The sequence below is a fragment of the Puma concolor genome, chromosome C1 (assembly GCF_028749965.1).
Source record: "Puma concolor isolate L17-30 chromosome C1, mPumCon1.1.hap2, whole genome shotgun sequence".
Classification (NCBI taxonomy): Eukaryota; Metazoa; Chordata; class Mammalia; order Carnivora; family Felidae; genus Puma; species Puma concolor.
This window is the reverse complement of record NC_141674.1, coordinates 43298409-43315007: the sequence shown is the minus strand read 5'-3', so window position 1 is coordinate 43315007 and position 16599 is coordinate 43298409. Positions and strand designations below refer to the sequence as shown.

At 44.4% G+C, this 16599-nt stretch overlaps 1 long non-coding RNA gene across 1 annotated transcript; it reads right to left on the bottom strand.

Annotated features, from left to right (window-relative positions):
* Positions 1-6379: 6379 nt before the first annotated feature.
* LOC147578020 (uncharacterized) lies at positions 6380-9889 on the bottom strand. Its single transcript, XR_015254174.1, has 2 exons — positions 9472-9889; positions 6380-7170 (listed from the first exon to the last, which is right to left on the bottom strand). It is a non-coding gene; the product is annotated as an uncharacterized LOC147578020 (long non-coding RNA).
* Between the last annotated feature and the right edge of the window lie 6710 nt (positions 9890-16599).

Below are 16599 nucleotides of genomic sequence, written 5' to 3'. Positions count from 1 at the left end.
GGGGCACCTGAGTGGCTCAGTCGGTTAAGCATCCGACTTCGGCTCAGGTCATGACCTTGCAGCTTGTGAGTTCGAGCCCCGCGTCAGGCTCTGGGCTGATGGCTCAGAGCCTGGAGCCTGTTTCCGATTCTGTGTCTCCCTCTCTCTCTGCCCCTCCCCCGTTCATGCTCTGTCTCTCTCTGTCCCAAAAATAAATAAACGTTGGAAAAAAAAAAAAGACTGCAAACTTAAAAGATGTTGATGTTTTAACTATATAATAGTAAACTGTTCAGTGTAAACTGAAGTTTACACAGTGTAACAGAAGCTTAAAAGTGTCTAAATTTAAGTAAGTATATTTGAACTGTCTCGACTGAATAATAAAGAACTTGGAGGAAAAAATCAGAACTTGTGAATGAACTAGAATGAAATTTATATTTAGGGCCTGTATTTTGTTTATTATTGGGGAAGATAAATGGGAAGGATACTATGTATTTTTTTTTTAATTTTTAAATGTTTGTTTATTTTTGAGAGAGAGAGAGAGAATGCGCACGCACATAAGTGGGGGCGGGGCAGAGAGGGAGGGAGGCATAGAATCTGCAGGAGGCTCCAGGCTCTGAGCTGTCAACACAGAGCCGGATGCAGGCCTCGTACCTGCCAACTGTGAGATCATGACCTGAGCAAAGTCGGACACTTAACCGACTGAGCCACCCAGGCACCCCCAGGATACTATGTATTATGAAGACATTGACTTTCCTTAGGCAGTTGGCTTCCAGGTTTTTGAAAAGAGTTCTCAATGAAGGAGAGTGATAAATTTCAAAGGACTAACTTGTGCATGTTCTTACTAGGAAAATTTTAATACAAATATATTTCTGTCTAGTGTTGCCTTGTAAAATGTTAGTGGGAAGTTTCTTTGGTCAACAGTTTAATAAGTTCTTTCTATAAGTACTATGATTTAAGGATTTGCTACAAAATCTTTGGAATTTCAACATACCACTAGTTCTGCTCTATGGCACTTCATGATTGCTCTGTTGAGAACACCAGATAATTTCTGTAATATACCCTGGGAATTATAATCTAAGGAGAACTATTTGGCATGATTCTGACTATTGTGGACATGGTCAAGGAAATGGGTTTACTTAGTTTGGGTTGGCAGTTTTCCTGTTCAGTTCCTAGATTTCTATTCATCTCTTTTTTTGTTGCTAGTTTACAAATGTCTGTCTAAGTAGGGGCCAGAGTAGCTGACAATAAAGACTAAAAATTAAGGTTAATAAAGGTCAATAAGTAAATCAATTTAAGTAAGGTTAATAAATACAAGTTAACTTAATTAAGTAACTTAATGACTGTTTTACATTCAGAGTCATTGGGGATTTTTTTCCCTAGTTAACTATTCCTTTGGTACAACTTAAACTTCTATTCAGTGTTTTACTTTGTAATTACTGCTCAGTGAAATCATGCAAATCCGTTAGGATCAGAAAAGCCATAATATATGTTTGGCATTATGAGACATTTTATATGCATTTTCTCATAATCTCAATCCTTGAAGTAGTGAGTTTTATAGATAAAGTGCATTATATATATAAAGAAACAGATTCAAGGGCTGGGTAACTTTCTCAACATCATATAGCTAGTAAGTGATCATCTGAAACAGTGTCCACATTTTCTTCATTACTCAAGCTCAGTGCCTTGACATAACCAGTAATTATTCTTTTCATAAACTGCTTTTTATAGTGCCTCAAGAATATTTTTTAAATTTCTATTTGTAAAAAAAGATTTCTAATTTTACACTAATGGAAAGTTTATAATGTATTTCGATTGGGGAAAACCTATGGCATAATTGCTTAGAAGTAATCAAACTGCAAAATATTTAAATACATGTAATTCAATATTTAAATCATTTTCCACACCAGGTCAGTGCCTCAGTCCTAACTTGAAGGGCCTGATGATATTAAAAAACAGTGCTTCTTCTTCTTCTTCTTTTTTCTAATTTGTGGTACTGCAGTTTCAAGGCTTTATTTTATCGTATTTTCTAATTCTTTCCTCTAATCTTTAATTCCTATAGCTAAAAAAGCTGGCTTAGGCTATTTATCTTTTCCCCCAGGTGGTGATCAAAGTAGGTGTTTCAAGTATATGAAATTAATTTCATGATAGGGAGCTGTAATCTCATCCACTGATCCATCCTTTGAGAAGTGAATAAAGAGAGTAGGTAAAATCTTGAAAAACAAAGGCCATATTTACACGTTAAACCACACTGGTAAAGATTGAAAAGAATCAAGGTATTAATGTTTCGAGTATTTGTCCTTGCTGTATAAATGTGTCTTTAGAAAGTATTTCTTTTGAGCCTTTCAAAGGCAAGAATGATCACTGAAGTCAGATCACATTTTGATAGGCAGCCATTCAATTATAGTATGTTTGTTCTGTGTGATCTTAAAGATCAATATATTTTTTTAATCTTTTAATGTTTTATTTTTTGAGAGACAGCATGAGTGGGGAAGGGGCAGAGAGAGAGGGAGACACGGAATCCAAAGCAGGCTCAAGGTTCTGAGCTGTGAGCACAGAGCTCAAGGCAGGGCTCGAACTCACAAGGTATGAGATCATGACCTGAGCCAAAGTCAGACGCTCAACCGACTGAGCTGCCCAGCCTCTCCAAGATCAATTTTTTTTTTTTAATCATAAGCAAAGAACTATTTGAAAGGGAATTAAATTTTAATAATATTTAGAAAGCTTTGTCTTGCTTTTGTGAATGGTAGGAAGAATTTCAACAATGCAATTACAACTAAGATTTGTGGGTATGTGTGCCCATTTTAGTTAACGTATTTTGAGACATTCAGTGATAGAGTATCCAAAATTTTTGAGGCAATTTGGTAATTCTGCCCATGCCCAGTTTGCAACACTATTGATCAACATGTATCATATACCAAGTGTTGTGCTAGGCAGAGGGGTTTTCGTGATGAGCATGATGCATGGTCCCTGCCCTTAAGGAGCTTACAGTCTAGTAGGAAAAGCAATTTACGGTCATAGTGTGCTGCAGAGAAGTAGAGGGTGTTTGTAAGATTGGACATCTAAGTGATATCAAAAATGAGACCTAGAGGATAAGCAGGAGTTAGACTGGCAAAAAGAAGATACATAGCAGTGGGTACAGCATGTGCACCTGCCCTGAAGAAAGAGAAAGCCTGATGGTTTTGAGGAAGTGAGAGAAGTTCATTTTGGCTGGAGCCTTTCAGTTGTAGAGGGGCTGGTACAAAATGAAGTAGGAAAGGTAAAAAGGAAGAGGGCCACTCCAAACTTTGTAGTCCCTGTTTAAAAATTTGGGCTTCTTAGAGTGTTCTTACAGCCACTGGAAAACCCATGAAGGACTATAAGCATGGAATGACCTTCAGGTTGCTGTGTGGAAAGAAATGGAGTGGAGGGAGAAGAGATCAGTTAAAATGCTGCTGTAATCCAGGTGAGAGAGACTTTATGGTGACCTGGACTATGATGACAGTGGGGACACTAAAGTATCATGAGAAGCCAAAAGGTGGAAATAACCCAAAAGTCCCTCAGTGGATAAATGGATGGATAAATTGGGGTATGTACATACAAAGGGATATTATTCAACCATAAAAAGGAACAAAGGACTGACAGGAGCTACAAGTTGGATGCACCTCAAAGACCTCACGCGAAGTGAAAAAAGTCAGACACAAAAGGTCACATATTGCATGGTTCGTTTTTTACAATACATCAAAATAGACAAATCCATGGAGATAGTACACAGATTAGTGGTTACCAGGGGTTGGGGTGAAGGGAATGGGAAGTGATTATTTAATGGATATGGAGTATCTTTCTCAGGTTTTAAAAGCATGGAGAGGTGGTGGGTGAACAACCTCGTAAGTACACTAAATGGCATTTAATTGTACACTTTAAGATGGTTAATTGTGTGTTAAATTAATTTCACCTCGATAAAGATATCATGAGATGCTTTATTCATATTAGCTCCAAAGTGGAAACAACCCAAATGTCCATCAACTGATGAATGGATTAAAAATGTTGTATATCCATACGATGGGATGTTTTCACCATACAAAGGAATAAAATACTATTTCACATAAAAGAAACACACGAATACAATACATGCTACAACATGGATGAAACTTGAAATCATTATACTAAGTGAAAGAAGCCAGACAGAGCCAAAAATGGTATGCATTAATCTATATGAAATGTCCAGAACAGGCAAACTCATAGAAAGTAGATTAGCGGTTGCCCGGGGCTGGGGTGGGGGTGCAGGGATGGGAGGGAGGAATGGGGAGTGGCTGCTAATGGGTACAAGGTTTCTTTTTGGTGTTATGAAAGTATTGTGGAATTAATGGTGATGGTTGCACAATTTTTATACTACAAACCACTGGATGATACACTTTAAAAAGGTGACTTTTGGGGCGCCTGGGTGGCTCAGTCGGTTGAGCGGCCGACTTCGGCTCAGCTCATGATCTCGCGGTCCGTGAGTTCGAGCCCCGTGACGGGCTCTGTGCTGACAGCTCAGAGCCTGGAGCCTGTTTCGGATTCTGTGTCTCCCTCTCTCTCTGCCCCTCCCCCGTTCATGCTCTGTCTCTCTCTGTCTCAAAAATAAATAAACGTTAAAAAAAAATTAAAAAGGTGAATTTCATGGTATGTGAATGATATCAATAAAGCTATGAAAAAATATCTCGAGGCTATAAAATACACCTCACACATCTTTTTCTTCCTTGAAATACAGCCTTTCTGTCTTTCTCAATGGAGTTAAGACTCCAGCTGCAAGAATAGTTACTAGACCTATTGTGGTGATTATTTCGCAGTGTATGCAAACATCAAAATCATCAAATCGTTATGTTGTACACCTGAAACTAATATGATGTTATGTGTCAATTACACTTCAATTTAAACAATAAGAAACCTTGTGTGGAAAAAAAAAAAAAAAAGACCACAGCGCATTAGTAAACTGCTAGCTGTGTCATTGTCATGTTAAATTCCATACAAACGAGTAGGGACAAACTGCACCACGTTGTAAAGGCTGGAAATTGCCTCTAAGGAATGAATGATATCTTCGTCTCTTAGTGATGCAGAGATCATTAATTTTGGAGAATTGTTAAGCCACCAACAATTTTGCCCTTTATTGTAAGAAGGAAAGAGGAACAGATGGATTTTGAGAAAAGCAGATGTGCGTATAATATACAAGAGAATCTCCATTAACCAACATGTTCAAGAATTGGTGATTCTATTTAATGAACTGCAAGATAACCAGAAATTCTTTTTTATCTCCAATTCTTGATGAATTTTTGTCTACATGTCTGATTCTCTTTCATAATGTATTAAATACGATTAATAATTCAGGGATTTGTAAAGCCTCATGGCTATCAGTTATGAAAATCAATGCTTATTGTCTAGCCGTAGAAGGTGTAGGGCTTTTGGATGGATGTACACGGACCCTGTACATAAGTGGATATGGCTGTGAGTATGTGTGTGTTTAATCCTCTGTGTTACTTTGGAACCCTCTCATTTGCTCCTTTGCTAAAGCACAGTGAAGGAAGAAACGTGGTTTACTTGAAGATTACTTATTACTTATTACATATCTACTATATGATATTACCTCTATTATGCCAGGTACTTTCACATGTTATCTTACTATATGCCTACTTTGTGTTCTAGTAGGTTGTTTCAAAAACTGGTGATTTCATCGGTAAACTATACGTAGTCCTGTGAGTTATCCCACGGCTCAAAAATGGTAGGCTATATCTAAGGAAATATTCCTAAATTATTATATTTTTAATATATGTCACTATATCTATCTTTCCTGCCACAAAGGGGAAAAATGTGTTTTTAGAAAATACTAGTAAAATTTGGTATTCTGGAAAGAGATTCTGTGGGTTGAAAGAACTCTGCCCCTTTGCAAGGCTGGTAATTCACATACACATAATTGTTAGTCTTCAGACATGAATCAGAGCTGCTGACAGGGTGATTGTCCGTTTGTAAGAGGGTGGATGGAAACCTGGCAAAGAACCACAGTCCTTTCATCTCCACTAACGCTCACATTCTGGCTGTAGTTACATCTTACTCCCAGATATAAGGATTTGTCGCTGTAGTCATCGTCTTGGACCTCAATGTCTCCCCCAGCCCTTACCAAAAATATAAAGCTTTTTTTGTTGTGCTAAATCCGTACCGTTCATTTGATTCATCTGTTGTGTTTGGAAACTTTTGTTCTCTTGGATCCTTACCTGTGTCTGATTAATGCCCTTACTAACATTTACAGCAATGATTCTCTGTGCCCGGTATCGTGCTACTTTACATCCAACGTATCACGTATTTACAACTATCCTGTGAGGTTGATATTTGTGTAAGTTAGGATTTTTTGGGGGGGGGGTACAATAAACACAAAACCCTACACAACAGGTTAAACAATAAAAGACATTTACTGTTGACAAGAAATCTGGAGATAGGTAGACCAAGTTTGGTTGAATAGATCAGTGTTGCTCCAAGGACCTACGCTCTTCGGGTCCTTCAGCTCTGCCATTTTTAATGTGTCAGTGATGGTCCCGTTTGTTTTGAAGAGATGGCTGCTCTTACCCCAAACATCATGTCTCCACAACAGCATCTGGCTCAGGAAGCAAGAGGGCCAAAGGCAGATGGGCTTTCTCTTCACATGTGTCACTTATCAGAGAGGAAACTCTTTTCTGGGAAGCTTCTGCCAGATGTCCCGTTTGGCCTCATCAGTCAGAATTAGGTCACTTGCTCTCCTACGGACCCTACAAACCAACCATTGGTAGCAGGAATGGACACCTTAGGTCGTTGCAGCACATCTGCTGGGATTGGGCATATCGGGCGCTAAACAAAATCAGGATTTGCCGTCGTCGTTGCTGTCAGCAAGGAAGAGGAGTGAAATAGTTGGCAGGCAACCAGGCTCTGCCCTTACGTTCTCCCCTATTTTACAGATGAGGAAATGGAGGCTCCGAGAGATTGAGGTAAACCCATAGTGACAAAACCAGGACTCAAGCCAGGTCTGTCTGCCTCCACGGCAGTTTGTTGTCCCCTTACCTGCTTTAGCCTGGAACTTGCTATGAGGCAGAGCTACTGTAGATGATATCAAAAGAGATTTATTACTGAAAGTGTCAGAAAAACTGCCTCCTAACAGTGACCGCATCACAGTGAAGTCTCAAAGCCGGGGATCTTTGGACAGCGGCAATCCTGGAGAAGGAGATATGATTAGATACAAATTTTGCTGTCATGTCCCGAGAAAGGGAAACTGGGTGAGCAACAACACACAAAGAAGCTTCCTAAAAGAAAGCAAACGAGGGTGTTTATAACCATCCTCGGTCTTTTCATTCTGCACTTTCCCCCCTGTTGACTTTCCAGAAACGGCCGAGTTCTGTCAAATGCTGTCTACCGGAAGAATCCAAAGGCTTCATCAGACGAACACGTTTCAAAGTGCCACTACCCCTTTTTTTCCTTAAGAAATGCATCAAGCATCTGATTTGCTGCTGATACATTCTCTGTAAGTAGCATTATAATTAAGCGCACGCAAAACCATTCTGTGTTTCCAAGAATACAGCTGGGCTGGCACTGAATCGGCGACAGTGCACGGGCACTGAGCGGGAGGCTCCCATTGCATCTCAACCACCATGTACCTTCTTTGTGTGGCAACCAAGCCGTCTCCCCGCCTCCGCCCCGGCACCCTCTGAATCACAGGCCATTGCCCATTCACCCCGTGTCTGTCACTGAGCTAGTGCATTGGGCACCTTCACTGAGCCTGGAGACTGGCTGTCCTACTTCCAAACTCTGGTCAGAAAAAAAAATGCCAGGAAACCCAAGGGGCGCACCTCTCCCAGCACGACTCCCTACCACCCCCAGACTGGTAGGCTCGGCCCTTGGAAATGAAACAATGGTATGCAGCAAAACTGCGGGGGGGGGGGGTGTGGGGGAGAGAGAGAGAGAGAGAGAGAGAGGCAGTGACGGGGAGGGGGTTGCAGGAAAGGGCTGAGAGGGGAGATCAGGCTTCCCAACCTGGCTTCACCAGTGCTGGCTTGTGCGGCTTTGGCGAATTACCTTACCTCCAGCTCCCCAAGCCTCAGCTTCCTCATAGGTAAAATGGGGAACCCCAGCACCGACCTTGAAGACTGGGAGAATTAGCAGTAATTTATATAAAACACGTGGTGTAAAATAAAAGCTCCCTGTATTATTATTATATTATTACCACCAGCTCCTTTGTAAACATGGACGTCTGTTGGCACAGAAAAATTTAGCCTGTGTTGTTATTGTTCTTAGGGTTGTTCGTGGATACGTACAAGATATACTTGCTTTAATTTTTAATGCATCACAAAGTACATAACCCTTTGTGGGAAATGCAGCGTAGAGGAAAACGAAAAGCAAGTAGCCTGGGGGTGTTGTGTGTATAAAAGCCAACAGTGGCAACCCCATCTCTCCCTGGCTTCTATGCAAACAGTTTCCTTTACAAATGTGTTTTTGGTATGCAAATCACTCTATGCAGATTTCTGTGTGCAAAATACAGCATAGAAAAATGGCCCTCTTGCCAAGGAAGATAGGAGATGTTGGCTGCCGTCAGATGAATTAGCAGCAAATTTTAGATTTCTTTTGCTACTGCTCTTTCTAACAATGTATGGGGGGAGCATATTTTTGGCACATGAAACTGAACTATTTTGGCTTTAGGTTGTGTGTTCTTGTGATAAAAGTGCGCTTATTGAAGCCTGTAACTACTTTTTGAAACCGTAATAATGTTTAGTGGTATTTAATTTAGCATTTCACAACAGAGTGCCACCACCAGCTCGTAAAAGGGCTTGTTCTAAAGTCACAGATGGCTTCTCATCCCAGGTTAGGCTGCTGGTCTCCCCTGCTTCCTACTTTTCTGGGAAGATTTGTGCTTATTAACAGATTTAAGTTTATATTTTGGAAACGTTTTCGTCATAATTAATGTATGTCTTAGCAAGTGAAAGGAATACATTTAATATTAAAATCACCCCCTTTCTAAGGGTGGGAACACGGGAAGCTAGCTCTTAATTCACAAGGCAATATTTAACCATCCAGGCAGAAAATAAGACATCTTTTTCATGGTGTTCCTTACTACTTTCAAAGTTTTTTCCCATTGGCTCCTCTTGTGAGGAGGAACTTTGTCGGAGGTCACTTGTAACAAAGGACCCAGGCCTGGGTGTTCGGTGCTGCTCAATCACGCTCAGGAAAAACAGCACCTGTCATCAGTGGATGGCCCCACCATGTCCCTTCTTTCTTCTTTCCTGTCTCTTTCACCCAAGCTTTTTTTTTTTTTTTTTTTTTTTTTGGCTAGCTTTGGATGTTTCAAACTGGCCAAATGAGACACTCATTGATTTTACAAAAACAAAACTTAAATTGGAAGCATTTCTGAAAACAAAGTACCTCATCGGAGAGAGAATGATGAGTTAGCTTACTTCTAGCGGACATCGGGAATGACTGGGAATGAGGGAGGAGAACAACACCTTCGCTCATTCATTTACTCACTTACACGCGCTTCCGTCCATTCATTCAGCATCGCGTTCATTCAACATCGTGCTCAGTGCGCATCAGGCATTACCGCCGGCGCAGGAACACAAACACCAAACTGGTCACAACCGCTGAGGAGTTCGCTGTCTACTAGAGGACGCAGATGCAGAAACAAACCGGCACCGATGTCCCCGCAGAAGCGTGTGCGATGTACAGAGGCCGTACAAAGGTGGGATCAGTCACTCCATCACGCCGGCAGCGAGGAAAGATTTTGGAGGAGTTGCCTCTATGAAATGTTTTAAAGAATGAATACGTATTCTCCAGGTGGGTAGGGGTGTGTTGGGAGGGAGAGCACTTGAGGCAGAAGGAACAGGAAGCACACAGGCACCGGGCCCTGAACCAGGAAAGGGTGGGGAAGCTTTCACTGGGGAAATTTCTCTGGAATTTCTCTGTTCTCTAAGAACAGAGAAGGGGAGAGGTATGGGAAATACCCTCAAGATCTCATGTATTTGTTTCCCCTTTTTTATTTCCATTACCTCAGGTCAGCTTATAGTTTGTCCAAATTATTGCTGTGGCTTGTAACTGATCTTGTTGCCCTTGGTCTCTTCCCCTAATAACATGAGAATATTTCAAAAGCCGCCTTCACACACACACACACACACACACACACACACACTGACACTGCTGTGGGATAAATTCTGAGCACCTTACCCAGAGTATTTGAGGCTTGCTATCAGCCGACCCCACCCCCTCCACGCCACTGGCATTGATTGCTTCCTGCTCCACTACCTACCCCTCACCCTGTTTCTCAGGTCCAGGCCCCAAGCGTGGCCCACCTGCTTCCTGCTCCCTCCTCTGCCCACGTCAGTCCCACTGACCAGGCTGTCCATCCCTTACTGATTTTCACTTTAGTCCTTTAAGATTTAGCTCAAGCACCCTTTATCTGTGGGGTTGGCTCCGTCCTCCGTCTGCCAGCATTGTGTCAGGGACTAAACAAAGGTTTTAGAGTCCCCAGAGTGGGCTTCAGTCTTGCCTCTGGCTTTACACAAGTTTCTGAGACTCAGTTTCCCCAACTGTAAAAGATGACTGCCTACCTGGCCCAGCTGTTCTCGGATTATCAACACAGCACGTTTATTAAGTATCCTCAGACATTAGAGCTATTATTTGTTATAATAATTTAACCTCTTTGTGAAATTCAGGCAATAGTAACCACCTTTCTAACTTGCTATGAGGCTTATAAACTGATGAATAGGATCCTCCCATAAACTGAAAAGCCCTTTAGATAAAGCTCATTATTATTGGTATCTCTAGTAACACACTCATCATTTTTTTCATGCATTCATCCACTTATTTAACATTTATTAAGTTCCCAATATTTGGTACATCCTAAGCTCAACATGGGGGGTAGCAACATGAATTTGAAATGCTCCCAAAGAGCCTCAGGGAAGAATCAGACAGGGAGACGGTCAAGTCAAAAACCAGGTGGGGAACTCTGCGACCACATTGGGTGCTGCAGAATATGGGAAGGCCCAGAGCTTAGGGATGAATTTCAGAACTGCTGCCCCTGTTCTTGGGTCCAGAAGGATGTGGTGAGGTGGGGAAGGGCGTGGCAGGTGGAGGGAACTGAGTCAACCTGCCCCGGGGGTGGGGGGGGGGGGGTTGTCAGACTGCTTAGGGTGTCGGAAACTGCAGTGAGGGCCAAGGAGCCCGGCCTGGGGCTGTGCTTTTAAAGAAGAGAGTGGAGTGAGGTGATCCTGGGGAAATTGCGGCGGGGACGGAGAGGTTGGACAGGCAGCCCTGGCCTGGGGTGAAGGTTCTCAGTGCTTGCGTGCTGGGGCAGTACAGAAGGCTCCACGGCTCCCGCCCACCTGAAAGCTCCTTGAACACAAAGATCAGAAATGGCTTCAGACCCTCTGATTTCCCCATGGTTCTCGGGGCCTGTGGGGCACGGTGCTGAGCAGTGAGTCCGGAGGGTGGACCATGATGGGAAGTTCTAAAGTGCAGGAAAGACCCCCACCCCAGCCACCACCCTAGCTGTGTCCCGAGTCTCCAGCCCTCCTTCCTGGCACTGAGTGGTGGGGGTGGTATGTTTTTTGCCAAGGAGCTGCGACGTCCACAATGTAGTAAGGCAAGTCAACAGGAAAATAGGGTTTGTGTTACAGAATTTCACTCTGAGTAAATTTTGCTGAAATGCACACAGTTACAAACTGAAGGAAAGTCTGCCAAGATGCTTTAAAAGTTGCAGGAAATGATTCCCTGTAACGGTTATCCCTTTTAAAGCCCTTTGAAGTCTGCGGGACAAGGCCAGCCACCATGTAGGTGTTAAAATAAACACTAACTTGTTGATCACAAAATGGGCTAAAGGGTACTGATTATAAATTGGTAGCAGTTGAGGGTTAATGACCTTTTCTTTCCCCCCCTCCCTCCATATGTGGAAAAATAACCACTTAGAATAGAGACACCCTCTATCCAAATACACAGAATCCAGTCAGGTCTGGTACTATGTTACTACCACCCTCTGAAGTTAAGGTTTTGAAAATAAACACTTGAAAGTCTGCCCAGATTGTTGTAATCTTATTAATCTAACAAAGAAACTCAGTAACTGCCTCAACCAGGGGGAGCTGTGTTTACCATGTAATTTGCAAGTAGCTGATAAACACATCCCTGCCCCACTTGCAGGAAAAGTCTCATGCTCCCTGCAAGGAAGCAGTTGGCAGAAAAGCAGTAATAAAGGATTAGAGACTCCAAAAACCGTGGTTTAGGTCCTGGGTAAATGTTTGCTCATCTCCCCTATCCCCGGCCTCCCAGTCCCTGCCATCTTTCCAAGTTCCCGGGAATGGTGTGTGGTTTCTCCTGGTCTTGGCCCTCCTGGGGGTTCTGTCATGATGCTTCTGGCCCTTCCGGGCAGTCTACCAAGTTCTCCCTATGAGGGATATCTGCCCTGGGGTCTTGCCGGTCAACTCTGAGGTCATTCTGGATTCTGTGGTGGATTTTTAGAGCTGTCTTCTCTCCCTAGTCCAAGGGAGTGGTATTTGACAACTCCGTGGAGCGTGGCTCCTCTAGGAGTTCTTGGTTGCAAACCTATAGGACGACCTCTGGCTAACTCAGCAGAAGAGGAATTTATGGCAAGAGCAGGGGCAGGAGTCAAGGAGGTTAGGCAGCCGGGGTTATGCCAAGTTACCACAGGGAGAGTCCGGCTGCCCCCAGCACAGCGACCCAGCCATTGCTTCCTCATAGCTCCCAGCTCTGCAAATCATTGCCAAGTGTGGTCCCGCACCTCTGGATTAAACCCTCAGGATTAAAACCCCAGGAGGGGGCCTGTGTTTAGCTGCCCCCCAGGCCCACCTTCTTGCCCCCTTTCTTGCAGAGTTAAGCCCTGCCTCCCACCGGGACCCACACAAGAGGAGATTTGGATGTTGGGCTGTCAAAAGATGAAAAATGTCCATTTCACTGCCCTCAATAACGATAGCAAACATTTACTGCACACTGTGCCACGTACTTTAAAGGGATGAACTCATTCAGTCCTCACACTGAAGATAGGGCTTCGTTTCACAGATGAGAAACTGAGGCACAAGAAACTGAATAACACGTTCAAGGTCAAACAGCTAAGAAGTGACAGAACTGGGAGTCAAGTCTCACCGGGGGGGGGGGGGGGGGTTCAGACAGATGTCAGTTATTGTCTGTAGAGGTCCTGGAAGCTACATGTAAACCTGGCCAAAAACGAGTCTTTCACACATTATTAGCTAGCCTCCCCCGGTTCCTGCCTCTAACCTCCTCTCCTTCTTTCTGCCCCATTTTGCTTTACTTCCAGGCCCACCGACTCCCTCACCCACCCCGTGTCCATTGTCCATCCAGGCTCTTGCCCCCACCCTCTCACCCACGGCTGTCTGTGCAGTGCCCCTCCTGGCTCAGAAGTGTACGTGGCCCAAATCCGAAATACAGGATACAAAATGCCATGATTAATTCCATGTGAGAAGTTCCTCCTCTATGTTTTAAAAACTGTCCTTATGAGGGTCTGTTCCAGGATCTGAATCATGAACAGCAAAGAGCACATTAACATTCATAAATCTAATATTTCTATGTTTTTTAAAAACTGTCTTATCAATCAGTGATCATAGCATGGATAGCAACACAATTTGACATTCGGGGATTTCTATTCCTTTTTTTAAATCGATACGTTTGGAATCTGGAACATGGTGGTCCCCTAATCAATATCAGCTGCATCAAGGAGAGAACCAGAGGCCTGTCACTCTGGCAATGACACCCTTTACTGAAAGATTGACTTTTTTGTGTGTGTGAGCATGTCACAAACAAAGCCTCATCTTCAGTCTTAAAGTATCCTGATTTTTTAGTCCTTTATTTATTTCCCTATTTCTTACCTCCTTACCTAATTACTGATTACCTCCACTTGCACTCTTGGAAAGGGCTTTTTTTTTCTAAGAAGTATTTTTTGTCCCCCCCACCCCCTGCCCCATACACACACAGCATGAGAGAATTCCTTGTATTCCACGCCATTACTGAAGTCTAAACACGGTGATTTAGAATCTATCAGGCAGGAACGTGTGTGTGAGTTTGTCTTCTTCTGCATAGCCCCATATCCCACTGTGATTTCTCAGCAAGACATGATAATTATCCATAATTGTAGTGGGCATGATAGATAAAGACTGAACATTAAATCCATCCTTCTAAAAACAAAATATATGCAGTGCACTATGTCTTTTGCAGTCCCAAGTTGTCGTTAAAAGATACCCGACAGGGGCGCCTGGGTGGCGCAGTGGGTTAAGCGTCCAACTTCAGCCAGGTCACGATCTCGCGGTCCGGGAGTTCGAGCCCCGCGTCAGGCTCTGGGCTAATGGCTCAGAGCCTGGAGCCTGTTTCCGATTCTGTGTCTCCCTCTCTCTCTGCCCCTCCCCTGTTCATGCTCTGTCTCTCTCTGTCCCAAAAATAAATAAACGTTGAAAAAAAAAAAAAAAAGATACCCGACAAACTCCTTAAACTGAACTCTGGGTAAAGTTTCTAAAAGAACAATGGGCCAATACTTTAAAAATAAATGTGATTTGAATAAAAAAGTAACTGAGGATTTAAGACTCCAGGAGCGGGGCGCCTGGCTGGCTCGGTCGGTAGGGTGTGCAACTCTTGAGCTCAGGGTTGTGGGTTCGAGCCCCATGTTGGGTGTAGAGGTTACTTAAAAATAAAATCTTTTTATTTTATTTTATTTTTTTAAACATTTATTTATTTTTGAGACCGAGAGAGACAGAGCATGAACGGAGGAAGGGCAGAGAGAGAGGGAGACACAGAGCCGGAAGCAGGCTCCAGGCTCTGAGCCATCAGCCCAGAGCCCGACACAGGGCTCGAACCCACGGACCGTGAGATCATGACCTGAGCCGAAGTCAGATGTTCAACTGACTGAGCCACCCAGGCGCCCCAAAACTAAAATCTTTTAAAAAAGAGAGAGCGAGAGACTCCAGGAGTGATACAAAAAGGAAGGGAAAGGCCTCAAGATGCCTTTTCCTAAATCAGAATGATTGAATTTGTTTCCACCAGCTTGATCCTTTCCTGAAGGCGGCAAACCAGAGTGCATCCAGTCACCCTCAAACATCTCATCAATCTCCCGCCACAAAAATGAATCAACGTCACATCCAGACTCTTATCCCACTTCCCCTCAGCCAGAGCACCTGCCAGGCTGCGTTAGGGATGAGCGATGCCAGCACAGATGGAGGTCCACGCATCCGGTGCTGGGGGGCCCGGCTGGAGGAAAGGAGGAGCCCCCGCAGCTAAACGCTGCCTCTCCTCCTAGACGCGTCGGGCTCACACTCCCTCGGGCATAGATCTGTCACACGCCGTTGTCAGCAGCAGAGCTGCTGGGCAGATGTGTGCGTGGTCGGACAGCTGAGATGCCTCCACAGTGGGGTGGCTGCCAGGCCATGTTTGGCGGGGGTGGGGGGTGCCGGTCTGTCAGCAGCTGCAAAGGCAGACCTTGCTGCTGCTCGCTTGGGCTTGCCTCTCCCAAGGGTCTCAACCCCATAAAAGCAATTTCCTTAAAAATTGCTCTAAAGTTGCTGCTCACACTGTAAGTTCCCGGAGGGTAGCCACCCGGCCCGTCAGGGTGAATTGTGGCTCGCAGCGCATCCCCTGAAACCTCAGTGGCCCAGGAGCAGCGATCCGTTTTCTGCCTGGACAGGCCGATGAGATTCTCCTGAGGTCCCTGGGCCTCCTCGTGGGACGGACGGAGCTGGAAGCAGATTCTAACACAGCCACCAGGGCAAGGTCCCTAACCAATCTGAGTCGCACAGTAGGGATAATAATACTCACCTGCAAGGGTTGTCGTGAGGCTCACAAGTGCACACGCACAGCACGGGGCGTGGAACCTAACACGCTCAAGGTGTCCTGTTTACTGGACTTGTTTATGGTCAAGATCTTTACGACGGCCACCCATGTGCCATTTAAGAGATTGCACTGAGTCAGAAACATCCCGCCTGGCGATGAGCCAGGAGGGACTCCCAAGGGCAGGAGACTTCTCCTTTCACTGAGGTTTCTAGCGGTATTTAGACCCCCCACCTAGGCCCTGGGATGAGGGCCTAAATTCCTCCTGGGTTTCCTTAGCTTGGTCTGGTCTGTGAGAGGGCTTGCAAACTACCCTATAAGTGCTTCTCTCTAAATAAATAAACAGAGAGAAGAGAGAGAGAGAGAAAATCCAGGCAAGCTCCACGCTGTCAGTGCAGAACCCAACACGGGGCTCAATTTCACAAACCGTGAGATCACGACCTGAGCCGAAACCAAGAGTCAGATGTTTAGCCGACTGAGCCACCCAGGCGTGCCTATAAGTGCTTCTCTTCAAAGCACTTTCCTCTCCTTTTGCGGGCGTTCTTTCTTAGTTGGCATTAATGACTTCAAAGAGCCAGAAGGGACCAGAGGGACCATCTGGATCCCAGATGGGGTAACTGAGGACTGTGGCAGAGCTGTGGGTAGATATCCCGGGACTCCCCGTCCAGTGCTCCTTCTATTCCCCATGCTGCCCTGGGCATGCGTGTCCTGAAGTGTGGTTGCCAGGGAAACACTGTTCAGATGTGCTGCTTCTGGTGCCCTGGCAATGCAGCCTGCCTTGTGCAGGAAGGAAGGTGGGCAGCAAATGCTGCGCTTAAAGCA